Raw genomic sequence first — 11,492 nt, 5'->3', positions numbered from 1 at the left:
TTGGGGGGAGACTGAGAAAGATGGGTTCAATAATGTATACTGCATTGAAACAAATGAGGGAGAAAACGGTTTAAAAGAGATATGTAGTTGGGTATTTTTGTCATGACAGGAGTCCAGAGCAAAGGCTGCATAGTGGAGTGGATCTGGGGGACGGTTTGTAAAACAATGAAAGAAATTTTCTTTTACTTTTCCAAGAAGGTAGTGTACTGGGGGGGGCAGGGTTGGGAGGGGAGAAAAGTGCAACAATGAATGAATGGAAATTCAAAATCTCTGTAAATTTTCATTGAAATGAATAATTTTACTTTTTTTTTAAAAAAAAAGAAGCTCTAGTACAATACTGAACAGGAAAAATAAGGGCAGATGCCATCTTGTTTCTGACAACAAATCTATGGGTGTGATCAAAAGTCTCATTAGTCTTCCATCATTGAAGACGACAAATTACCCATTGCTATGGAGTCAGAACCGATTCATGGCTGATTCTACATTGTTATGTCTTTGAACTGACTCACAACTGACCTTCCAGCGGGTTTTCAGAGGCAGCAAATCACACAGGAGGAGATTATCCCTATGAGAAGGCTGCACATCTCTAGGAATGAGTTTGCCCAACATTCTCCCACTGGTGGATTCTGACGCCAGAGAGGTGGCTGTTTGGGTTGGTGGTGCAACCCACTGGGGACCACACCACCAGTGCAACCAATTTGTAGACTCCCTTTATTGTGTTAAGGATGTCATCCTCTGTTTCTGCTTTGCTAAGAGGCTTTGGCTTGCGCAGATCAGAGATTGTGAGGTGGCACAGGATAAGGCAAGGCTTGGATCTGTTCAAAGTGTCAGTGAGTTGTGGTCAGCTTGATGGCACTTAACAACAAGTTGTTTTGTTTTAACCATGGATGGCTATTGTTGTTGTTAGGTGCCACCGAGTCGAGTATGACTCACAGCAAACCCTATGAACAACAGATATGAGTCCTGCCCTGTCCTGTGCCAGCCTCACATCTCTGACACACTTGAGCCCATTGCTGCAGTCCCTTGTCCTTGTTGAGGCTCTTCCTCGCTTTTCACTGATCTTTCACCTTTCCTAGCATGATGTCCCTTTCCAAGGAATAAATGTTTCTCCATTCTTGCTTCCAACGAGCATTCTGGTTGTGCTTTCTCCAAGACATACTTGTTTGTTCTTTTAGCAGTCCGCAGGATAATCAGTACTCTTCACCAACACTACAACTCAAAGACATTGATTCTTTTTCTGTCATCCTTATTCATTGTCCAGCTCTCAGAAGCATAGCAAGTGACTAAAAAGATCATGGCCCAAATCAGGTTCACCTTAGTTCTGAAACTTACATCAATGCTCCTCAATAATTTGGAGAGGTCCCTGACTACAGACTTTCCCAGTGCTCTGTGTCTTCTGATCTCCTGACTGCTAGTATCACATGTATTGATTGTGGATCCAAGAAAGATAAAGTTGTTCATAGTCAATGTTTTCTCCATCAATCATGATGTTGCCTATCTGCCAAGAGGTAATGATTTTTGTCTCCTTGATGTTGAGATTTAAGCTTGGGCAAATGTCCTTAACTCTTGGTCCATCCATGTCAGTTTCAGTTTGGCTCTGTCTCACACTGGTCTCTGGTTCTCCACCAGCTCTGTTGCTCCTCTGGTCTTGATTCAGTTTGTCTTCTGCAAATAATGGGCTGCATTCTGCTTGTTCTCTTGTTACTAGTAAAATTCCAATTTTCTGCAACAGAACATGTTCAATTTAAGTGTGGCAGGATGGCAAGTAGGCACCAATTCCTTCATTGGTAATCTATGCAACTTATTCACATGACTCCATCCAAAAAGTACTATTTACCTCATTCACATTATCAGCATATTCCTACCTGGCCATGTGGTGAATGTTAAAGTCAATACAATGATTTGTACCACAGTTTTCTCTTATGCTGATCTGTTAGCCCCCAGGCACAGCTGACCTTAGCTCGCCTTTCCCACCACTTCTGCCAGTCCCTTTTTTCCATTCACATTTTGCTTGTAGGAAAGTCTTCTCCCTTCCCTGTTGTTGTGTGCCGTTGAGTAAGAATCAACCCATAGTTTACCCTCTAGCAGGTTTTCAGAAGCAACAACAACAATAATTTACCCTCTTCTTTAGTCTCTGGCAATCAAGTTCTTACTCCAAGGAATAAATGCCTTTTCCTCATCTATTGAGCCGGTCAGTTTGCTAACATAGTGAATTATATTGATTTATTACTGAATGTTAAGTCAACCTTGCATTCCTAATACTTACTCGATCACGTTGCATTATTTTTAATATATAAATTTCATATTCATATTTAATACTTTCATTTTTATTTTATTTTCTCTGTATATATGGGATGGACCCCTAGTGACTTAGTCTTGGAAGGAGGAGTGGCATCCACTTCCATGATAGCTTGCCTCCGGAAACCCTATGAGCCTGGAGAGAGGATGAAAGGCACCCAAGCATCGAGGACTGTCCTTCCTTCATAGGGTCGCTATGAGTTGCCTGTGACTCGACGGCACTTAACAACAACACTGGCTTAGTGGGTAAGGAGTTGTACTGCCAACCTAAAGGTACATTGTTCGACTCCGCCAGTTGCTCTGAGGAAAAGAGCTGAGCTATCATCTCTTGTGTAATTTACAGCCTCTGAAAACTCACTGAGGCGCCAGCTATGAGTCAGTTCTGACTTGACAGCACATAACAACAACAATAAAATATATACTTACTTATGTATTTCTACTTAAAGTAACTTGTAGATATAAAGTAATTGTGTCTTGCTTTTCTCAAAATCCAATCTGCCAATCTTTGCCTTTTAATTGGTAGCTTAAACCTGTCATCTTCTTTGTTTTCTGTTAGTACCAGCCATTCTTTCTTCCCCTATTTCTGGCTTCTTTTGAAATAATTCTCTATTTATGAATCCCACATCTTGCTGGTGTGAAAGCATGAGGGTTATGAATGGGGTCTAACCCACGCAGACTGTACAGGGAAAGGGTCCCCATCAACACCACAGCACAGGACTGGCCCTGGGAAGACACACATGGCTCAGGCATCAGCATCAACCTCTAGAGATTCTCTAGTACCAGCCGTTGTTCTCACTGCTGTTGCTACATAACTTTTTGCTTTGCTGATTCATTGAAATGACCACACAGACCTCACAGATTGTACTCATGATTAAGAGGTTTATTAGGGAAATTGTTGCTGTTGTTATATACCATTGAGTCAACTGAGACTCATAGCAACCCTATGAACAGTGATTCTGAGCCCTGCCCTATCCTGCCTAAGCCAATCTCACTCTGATATCTGACCTCATTGCACAGTCATTGTTTCAATTCAACCCTTCAGGAGTCATCCTCTCTCCTGTGTTGACTCTCCATCCTTCCAAGCATGATGTCCTTCTCCAAAGATTGGTCCCTCCTGGGAATATGCCCACAGTATGTGAAATGGAGCTTTAAAATCCTTGTCTCCAAGGAGCATCCCAGCTTGACCCTGTCCAGGACAGACCTGTTTGTTCTCTTGACAGTTCACTGTATGTTCACTACTCTTCTCCAGCACCACAACTCAAAGGCATCAATTATTCTGTCATCCTTAGCATTGTCCATTTCTCAGATGCACAGCAAATAATTGAAGAAGACTATGGCCTGGATCAAGCACACCTTAGTCTCTAGACTGACATTGGGGCTCTTTAACATTCTGGAGAGGGCTCCGATGGCAAATTTTTCCATTGCAACAGCTTACAATTCAGAAACACTCAGGATACAATTTTCACCAGGACAGCTTCTTTACAGGTGTACTTGGGAGCAGGCTTCCCTCTCACCTTTGGCCTTCTGGCTCTTACTCAACATTACAAAGCTTTTTTAGTTCTGCTAATTTTGATATCCTCTTATACTCCACCTCCTCTCCACGTCAAGCCTAGGGGAAGGCCCTGGACTAGCTCCTGCATGGCGGGTCTCATCCAGCTTTCTCACACCATTCGCTGGGTCTCCCACCTTTGCTGCTCCTGTTGTTGATGTGGTCTCGGTCTTTGTCTAGCATAGTTGATTTATTTAAAAACAAAAACAAAAAAACCCTACCAAAAATTAATATGTTAATTTTTAAAAATATTATTTTTTTTTAACTGTCACAGAGTTTCTCAATCCATTCTTTTGTGGTTGGACATTTGGGCTGTTTCCATGATCTTGAGATAGTGAATAACGCTGCTGTGAACATTGGTGTACATATCTCAGTTTGTGCCTCAGTTCTCATTTTCTCAGGGTATATTCCAAGTAGTGGAATCGTTGGGTCATATGGAATGTCTATGTGCAGCTTTTTGAGGAAGCACCAAATTGCCTTACAGGATGGTTGTACCATTTTACAATCCCACCAACAATGTATAAGAGTTCCTTTCTCGCCACATCCTCTCCAATATTTATTACTTGCTGCCCTGTTAAACTTTGCTACTGTTACTGGAGTGAGATGGTACCTCACTGTGGTTTTGATTTGCATCTCTTATTGCCAGTGATTTGGAGGATTTCTTAATGTGTCTGTTTGCCATTCAAATATCTTCCTCTGAAAATACTTTCCATGTCTTTTGTCCATTTTGTAATTGGGTTATCAGTCTTTTTCTTGTGGAGGCCCAAGAGTATTCTGTAAACTTTTGTTATAAGACCCTTGTCCGAGATGGTATTACCAAGTGTTTGTTCCCAGTCTGTGGGTTTTCTTTTCACCCTATTGGAAAAAGTTTTTGATGCACTTAAGGATTTAATCTTTAGAAGATTCCATGCATCAATTTTATCAAACGGATTGAGAAACTATGGTACATTCACACAACGGATTACTATGCAGCAAGCAGGTGCAATGATTTTATAAATTATTACCCAGCTTAGGAGGGACTGGAGAGCATTTTGCTGAATGAGCTAACTCAGTCCCACAAGGATAAATATTGTATAAAATTATTATTGTAGAATAAGTATAAGGATCCAAGAGGGGTGAGAGAGGTTGGAAGCAGAGAATGAGAATGTGCAGGGGGAGGGGGGATTAATCATGATGTTGTACAATTTGATGGGTGGGGAGATGAGGCAAATGGAAAGAATTTGTTCTTGAGAACAATGTATTCAAATTTTGTAAATAAACTAGTAGAAAAAGAAAAAAAGTTTAAAAAAGAAGTGCCAATTAATCAAATAGAACTCCCCCTGGAACAATGATTTTAGATAACTATTACCTATTTTTTTAGATGACTATTGTCTTTGCAATCTGTTTGTATGCTATCTGAAGGATGAAGAGACAGCTGTGCCACTGTTTTGTGTTGTCTTCTTTGTCCATTCTTATTATCTTGATTTCTTTTTTCCAAGTCAAATTTTTAAAAAATATTTTATTGGTTTTCATATAATAATTCCTTTACATTTTGTTTCATTCGTATACATTGTGTTATACAATCTTTCATTGATCTGATGTTTGCTTTGCTGAAAACCTGATTTTCTTTTCAGGGCCTGTTGGGCTCCATTTCCGCTCAGTTCTTGTCATCCTTTGTATCCTTGATATGACAACATGTTTTCCTTCAAAAGAGGGTGTGTGGCTAGCCTGGCAGTTGCCCTGGCAGCCACAATAGAATCTGACTTTGAGTGGATTACTTCAAAGCTTTTATTATTACCAGGGTCAGTTTTGGCTGATACCCCAGGTTTCAATTCCTTATTGGTGCATACTTCTCGAGCCAGATGCGTATCTCCTGACAAATTTTCACATAACCAACAGTAAGATTCAGGTCACTTTTACACACACACACACACACACACACACACACACTCCCCAGGTGAACCATGTCTCTGGGGTGGAAAGCACTCTGGCTGCACAAAAACAGCCATTTGGTCCCTAATGAGACAAGGCGGTGAAAACTTCTGATGGTCAAATGCTGACTCTTTTGACAAGAGTCAAAAAAAGAGGACTTGCTGTCAAGGCTCTGAGTTCCTGCCTGAGCCCTGTACACAGTAAACCGTCAGATTGCTGACATTTACACCAGCTCACAGCATAAAACAGTTTCTCTTTATCTGAATGGCTCTTGCTGGGATTTGAACCAATGAGTGAGAAGAGGCAGAAGTTCCAGAGCCATCAGAATTGGGAAGCTGATACTGACATGCACATGAGTGACTGAAAGAAAAAGCACCCACCAAACTTTGGACTCTCCATGGTGATGTCTCATTGGTCCAGACTCCACCCAATGTGCACCCAGGGGAGGAAGCCATAAATAAGACCTCATTACGTCCTTCCTAGGTGTTATCTGTGATCAATATCTTAATTCGCCCTCACTCCACAGATAAAAGTGTATCTGATGGAAGAGATAGAGGAGAAAAACAGTATTCAAGTATCAAGGCACCAGAGAGTACAGCAATTTTAGTGTTTCTTGGAAGAGCCAACTTTAGTGTCTAGAGCATTAAAGTATATATAGGTGGAAGCCTTCCGTTAGAGCATGGGGATGACATAATGATTCGAAATGCTATTTAGTCCATTGTCAAAAAGAACATTTCAAGATCTATCCTGAAGTCTAAGGCTATGAATACTATGCATAAGCGTGTGCATTTACAATCTGTTCTGCTAAGATTAGCAGCAGGCTCCTTACAGAAGGGGGGAGGTCAACAGTGTCCCAAATGTTTGATCTGCTGCTCCACTCCCTGATTTCCAACATCAGCTTTTCCTCCTCCGTTCAGGTGCCCACATCTCTCTTCCTTGATTCAATGGTTCCCTGGAAGGTCTCACAGAGACTCAAACCCATTAGGGAAATGACTCATGTGACTGTAGGAGATGCAGGCTGGTGGTGCAGAGACTGTGAGCAGTGGGCCAGGCATAGCTGGATGCTGTGTTCCTGGAAAGTGAGCTTCCCCCAAAGGAGGCAGCTAGCATGTGCTCCCATGAGTTTCCATAGGCCTTTAGTTGGTAAGGCTTGCATCCCACCTTAATCTATTTTCTTAAAGCAACAAAAACTTCATCACAAAATAAAAAGTTAATCAAATCACATAAAAGATTGCCCATCTTCTCCTTCAGAGCAGCTGATGGATTTGAACCACGTGCCTCTGGGATATTAAAAAGCAGGTTTTCTTTTTTTATTTTCAGTGATACCTTTACATTCTATTTATGTGATTAAACATTTGATCATACAGTATCTTCCTACAGGATTACTGGCTAATTTAGGGGCAGGGTTTATACTGTTAAAGGTATTACTAATATGATAAGTATTTCCCTTATATGCAAACATTGTGTTGCTTGTTGTGTACCATAGAGTCGGAACTGACCCATAGCTGACCCTCCGGTGGGTTTTCAGAGACAGTTAATCGCATGGAGGACATTGCCCATCCTTCTCCCATGGAGCAGCTGGTAGATTCGAACTGCGTGCCTTCAAGATTGCAGTGCAGCTTGTTGCCACTAGGCCACCAACACTCCCTGAGAGTGAAACGGATTACTCAAAGTTGCCTGAGCAGCTTCTCAAAAAATATGGCTTATGGGAGAGGCGCCGAGGACAGAAAATCCCTGGGTGTCGCTGCTCCCCCACCTCTTTGCTCAGTCACTCGTCTTGGTGTCCGCAGCACCTTCCACTGCTTTCCTGAGTGACGAGAACCAGCCTCCCAGAAATTCACCATGTCTATTACAAAGATTCATGCCAGAGAGATCTTTGACTCCCGTGGAAATCCCACTGTTGAGGTTGATCTTTATACTGCAAAAGGTCTCTTCAGAGCTGCTGTACCCAGTGGTGCATCAACTGGTATCTATGAGGCTCTGGAGCTCCGGGACAATGACAAGACTAGGTATCTGGGGAAAGGTGTCTCAAAGGCTATTGAGCACATCAATAAAACTATTGTGCCTGCCCCGATTAGCAAGAAACTGAATGTTGTGGAACAGGAGAAGATTGACAAGCTAATGATTGAGACGGATGGAACTGAGAATAAATCAAAATTTGGTGCCAATGCCATTCTGGGAGTGTCTCTTGCTGTCTGCAAGGCTGGAGCCATTGAGAAGGGGGTCCCCCTGTATCGGCACATTGCTGACTTGGCTGGCAATTCCGAAGTCATTCTGCCAGTTCCCACTTTCAATGTCATCAACGGTGGCTCTCATGCTGGCAACAAGGTGGCTATGCAGGAGTTCATGATCCTCCCTGTCGGAGCAGCAAGCTTCAGAGAAGCCATGTGCATCGGGGCTGAGGTTTACCACAACCTGAAGAACGTCATCAAGGACAAGTACGGCAAGGATGCCACCAATGTGGGGGATGAAGGTGGCTTTGCCCCAAACATCCTAGAGAACAAAGAAGCCCTGGAACTGCTGAAGACTGCAATTGGGAAAGCTGGCTACACTGACAAGGTGGTGATCGGCATGGACGTTGTTGCCTCAGAGTTCTTCTGCTCTGGGAAGTACGACCTGGACTTTAAGTCTCCTGATGACCCCAGCAGGTACATCTCACCTGACCAGCTGGGAGACCTGTACAAGTCCTTCATCAGGGACTACCCAGTGGTGTCTATCGAAGATCCCTTTGACCAGGATGATTGGAGCGCCTGGATAAAGTTCACTGCCAGTTCAGGGATCCAGGTGGTAGGAGACGATCTCACTGTGACCAACCCCAAGCGAATTGCCAAGGCTGTGAATGAGAAGCCCTGCAACTGCCTTCTGCTCAAAATGAATCAGATCGGCTCTGTGACCGAGTCTCTTCAGGCGTGCAAGCTGGCCCAGTCCAATGGTTGGGGTGTCATGGTGTCTCATCGTTCTGGAGAAACTGAGGATACTTTCATTGCTGACCTGGTGGTGGGACTCTGCACTGGCCAGATAAAGACAGGTGCACCTTGCCGATCTGAGCGCTTGGCCAAGTACAACCAGATCCTCAGAATTGAAGAGGAGCTGGGCAGCAAGGCTCGGTTTGCTGGCCAGAAGTTCAGAAACCCTCTCGCCGACTAAGCTCTGGGCAGCCAGCTTCCTAGTCAGCTCATTAGACCTCTGCTCCTGATGCAAATGGCAGCTCCAGGCATCAGACCAGTACTGCAGGGCCTCTGGTAGTTAACTCCCTTCCCCGTTCCTGGTTGTGTTCTTACTGCTTCATTAGAGCTGCTCCCGAAGCCAAACTTGACCATGTGGAAACCTAAATTTGTCATGTGAGCGACCCACATAATTGTTTTTCTCACTGTGTTTCCCGCTGAGTCACGGGCCATGTGTACCATGATGCGATCCCCAAGATGTCAACAGGCAGCACCTTCAGTGGTTTTATGTGCAAAATAAAAGAAAAATATGGTTTATGAAATCATGGGAAATATGAACAAAGCAGCTCTTGATAGAAAATGGTTTCTCAACCTGCTTTTCACCATATCAAATTCAACCAGTAAATATCAGCACTATCTATCAGATAATTCTTAATATGAAGAAACAGGAAGAAAGAAAAATGTGTACATGAACAAACAGGGGACCTATAGACACATTTTGGCAAGCAATGCCTGGTGGTAATTCTAGACAAAACTTGTCATTTTGCATTTCCAAAGTAGTGTGCTGAGTCTCACCTGACGCGTTGTCCTGGGGGCTGCCCAATACCCACTGTGGGGTTTGTACAGTTGATACGCCTGTCAGTCATTTGCTGACTCATCTGTGACAGGCTCCATGGAGGCTGCTGAGCTTGGGGCAGACCAAACTCACTCTGGGATGCACCCATCTGTCTCATCATCCCTCCTTGGGGCCTGACAACATTTTGAGGCAGTGGCATCACACTAGTGTGTGCATTTCCCATAAACCCACTGGGCCTGGACATTTCCCATAAACCCACTGGGCATGGCGTGCATCGTGCTTGCACTCTGTCCCATTACATTTCCAATAAGACCAGGAGCTGCAGACACAGGAACTCCCATGGACAGGAAACTCTGAAATGCAGTAGGTGCTAGGAGGTAAGGGGTATATTTGCAGCTCTGATATTCTGATATTCTGCAGCTGAATGGTCCCTGAACAATACAGAGATAAAATGGAATCTTTGAAGGGCTGTTTCTTTGTGGATTCTTCTGACTTTGTAGTTGGCTCAGTGAATAGGTCTAGACTCCCAGGGGTTACTGTAGACAAAGGGGCAGCTGCTGGTATAGTGGGTGTACCCTGAGCTGGAAGCAGGATGGTTGTGGTAAGGGATTAGAAATCACTGACCCAAAGAAGTCCAGATCATCCCTGAGGGCTGTCATCATGGTCATGTTCCCACTGGTTATTTGTGCCTCAAGCAGGGCCATCAAGACCTGAAGATCAGGAGTAGGCTCTGTAGTTTTCCTAGGGCTGGTACTTTTTTATAGTTCCCATTGCTTATATTCCTTCTTCTGCAGCTTTTCAGTTATAAGAGGTTTTGTAGACTTATCTGGATCCTTTTCTTTCTTTTTCACCTCCTTCCCCTCACCCTCTTTCTTTATTTGTAATCCTGTCTCCATATCTTTTCAATCTACTTGCAGAAGAGATCATTCAGGAGGCTAGGCTTTAAGAGGAGGAATGTGATATCAGGATTAGAGGAAGACTCATCAACATCCTATGTTTTGTAGATGACACAACTCTGCTTGCTGAAACTGAGGAAAACCTGAAGCACTTGCTGCAGAAGGTCAAGGACTACAGCCTTTGATATGAATTGAAGCTCAACATCAAGAAGACAAAGATTCTCTCTACTGGGCCAGTTGGCAGCACCATGACGGATGGAGAAGAGATTAAGGTTGTTAACAATCACAGCTTGTTGGCAAGCTCTGGTGGCCTAGTGGCAAGAAGCTGCACTGCAATCTCAGAGGTTTGAGGTTCGAATCCACCAGATCCTCTGCTGGAGAAGAAGGGACAATCTCCTGTACCAGTCAGATCCAATTTGATGGTACACACATACAAAATAATAATTTTTTAAAAAGGAAAAAACCACAAAAAAAACCCTCCAAAAACCCCCAATTACAGCTTGCTTGGCTCCACAATCAACACTCTTGACACCAGCAGTCAGGAAATCAAAAGACAAAAATTGCACTGGGAAAATTGGCTGTCAGGGACCTCTCCAGAGTACTAAAAAGCAACGATGTTAGTCTAAAGATCAAGGGTGCGCCTGCTCCAGGTCTTCACAATTACTTGCTATGCATCAGAGAGCACCTTTTTTTTTCTTCTTCTTTTCATATTTATCTCTGTTGAAAAATTTCACCACTTGATCTGTCTGTTGCCTTCAAAGGTTTTCTGGAAAATTAGCTCCATAGAGTAGTCTTGCTTTAATATTTCCCATATCTTGCATGTATTTGTTCTGGCATCCATTGTTCTAGATTGACAGATTTAACCCTGGATATATGAACTCCAAGATCTCTATGGATTCCAGCACCTCTGATGCAAATAAACACTGAGATATTTCAGGAAGCCCATTGGGGACCTTTGGCCCCTCATTCAGAGCAATACCTGCTGTCCTTCTCTCTCAGTCCTCCTTCCTCCCTCATCAGCTTCAACAGGATGACCTGGTGCTGCTCTTTCAGCTGCTGAGCCTTCTCCTGGCAGGAGCAGGTCACCATCTCCATAA

At 43.4% G+C, this 11,492-nt stretch overlaps 2 pseudogenes; one reads left to right on the top strand and one right to left on the bottom strand.

The window, feature by feature from the left end:
* Positions 1-7,600: 7,600 nt before the first annotated feature.
* Positions 7,601-8,905, top strand: LOC102860624 (annotated as a pseudogene).
* Positions 8,906-9,494: 589 nt separating this feature from the next.
* LOC102860213 lies at positions 9,495-11,484 on the bottom strand (annotated as a pseudogene).
* Between the last annotated feature and the right edge of the window lie 8 nt (positions 11,485-11,492).

The sequence above is a fragment of the Elephantulus edwardii genome, unplaced genomic scaffold (genome assembly GCF_000299155.1).
Source record: "Elephantulus edwardii isolate Elephantulus edwardi_28Jun2011 unplaced genomic scaffold, EleEdw1.0 scaffold00325, whole genome shotgun sequence".
In the NCBI taxonomy this organism is placed as follows: domain Eukaryota; kingdom Metazoa; phylum Chordata; class Mammalia; order Macroscelidea; family Macroscelididae; genus Elephantulus; species Elephantulus edwardii.
Note: the sequence above shows the minus strand (reverse complement) of the source record. Positions and strands in the feature narration are given on the sequence as shown.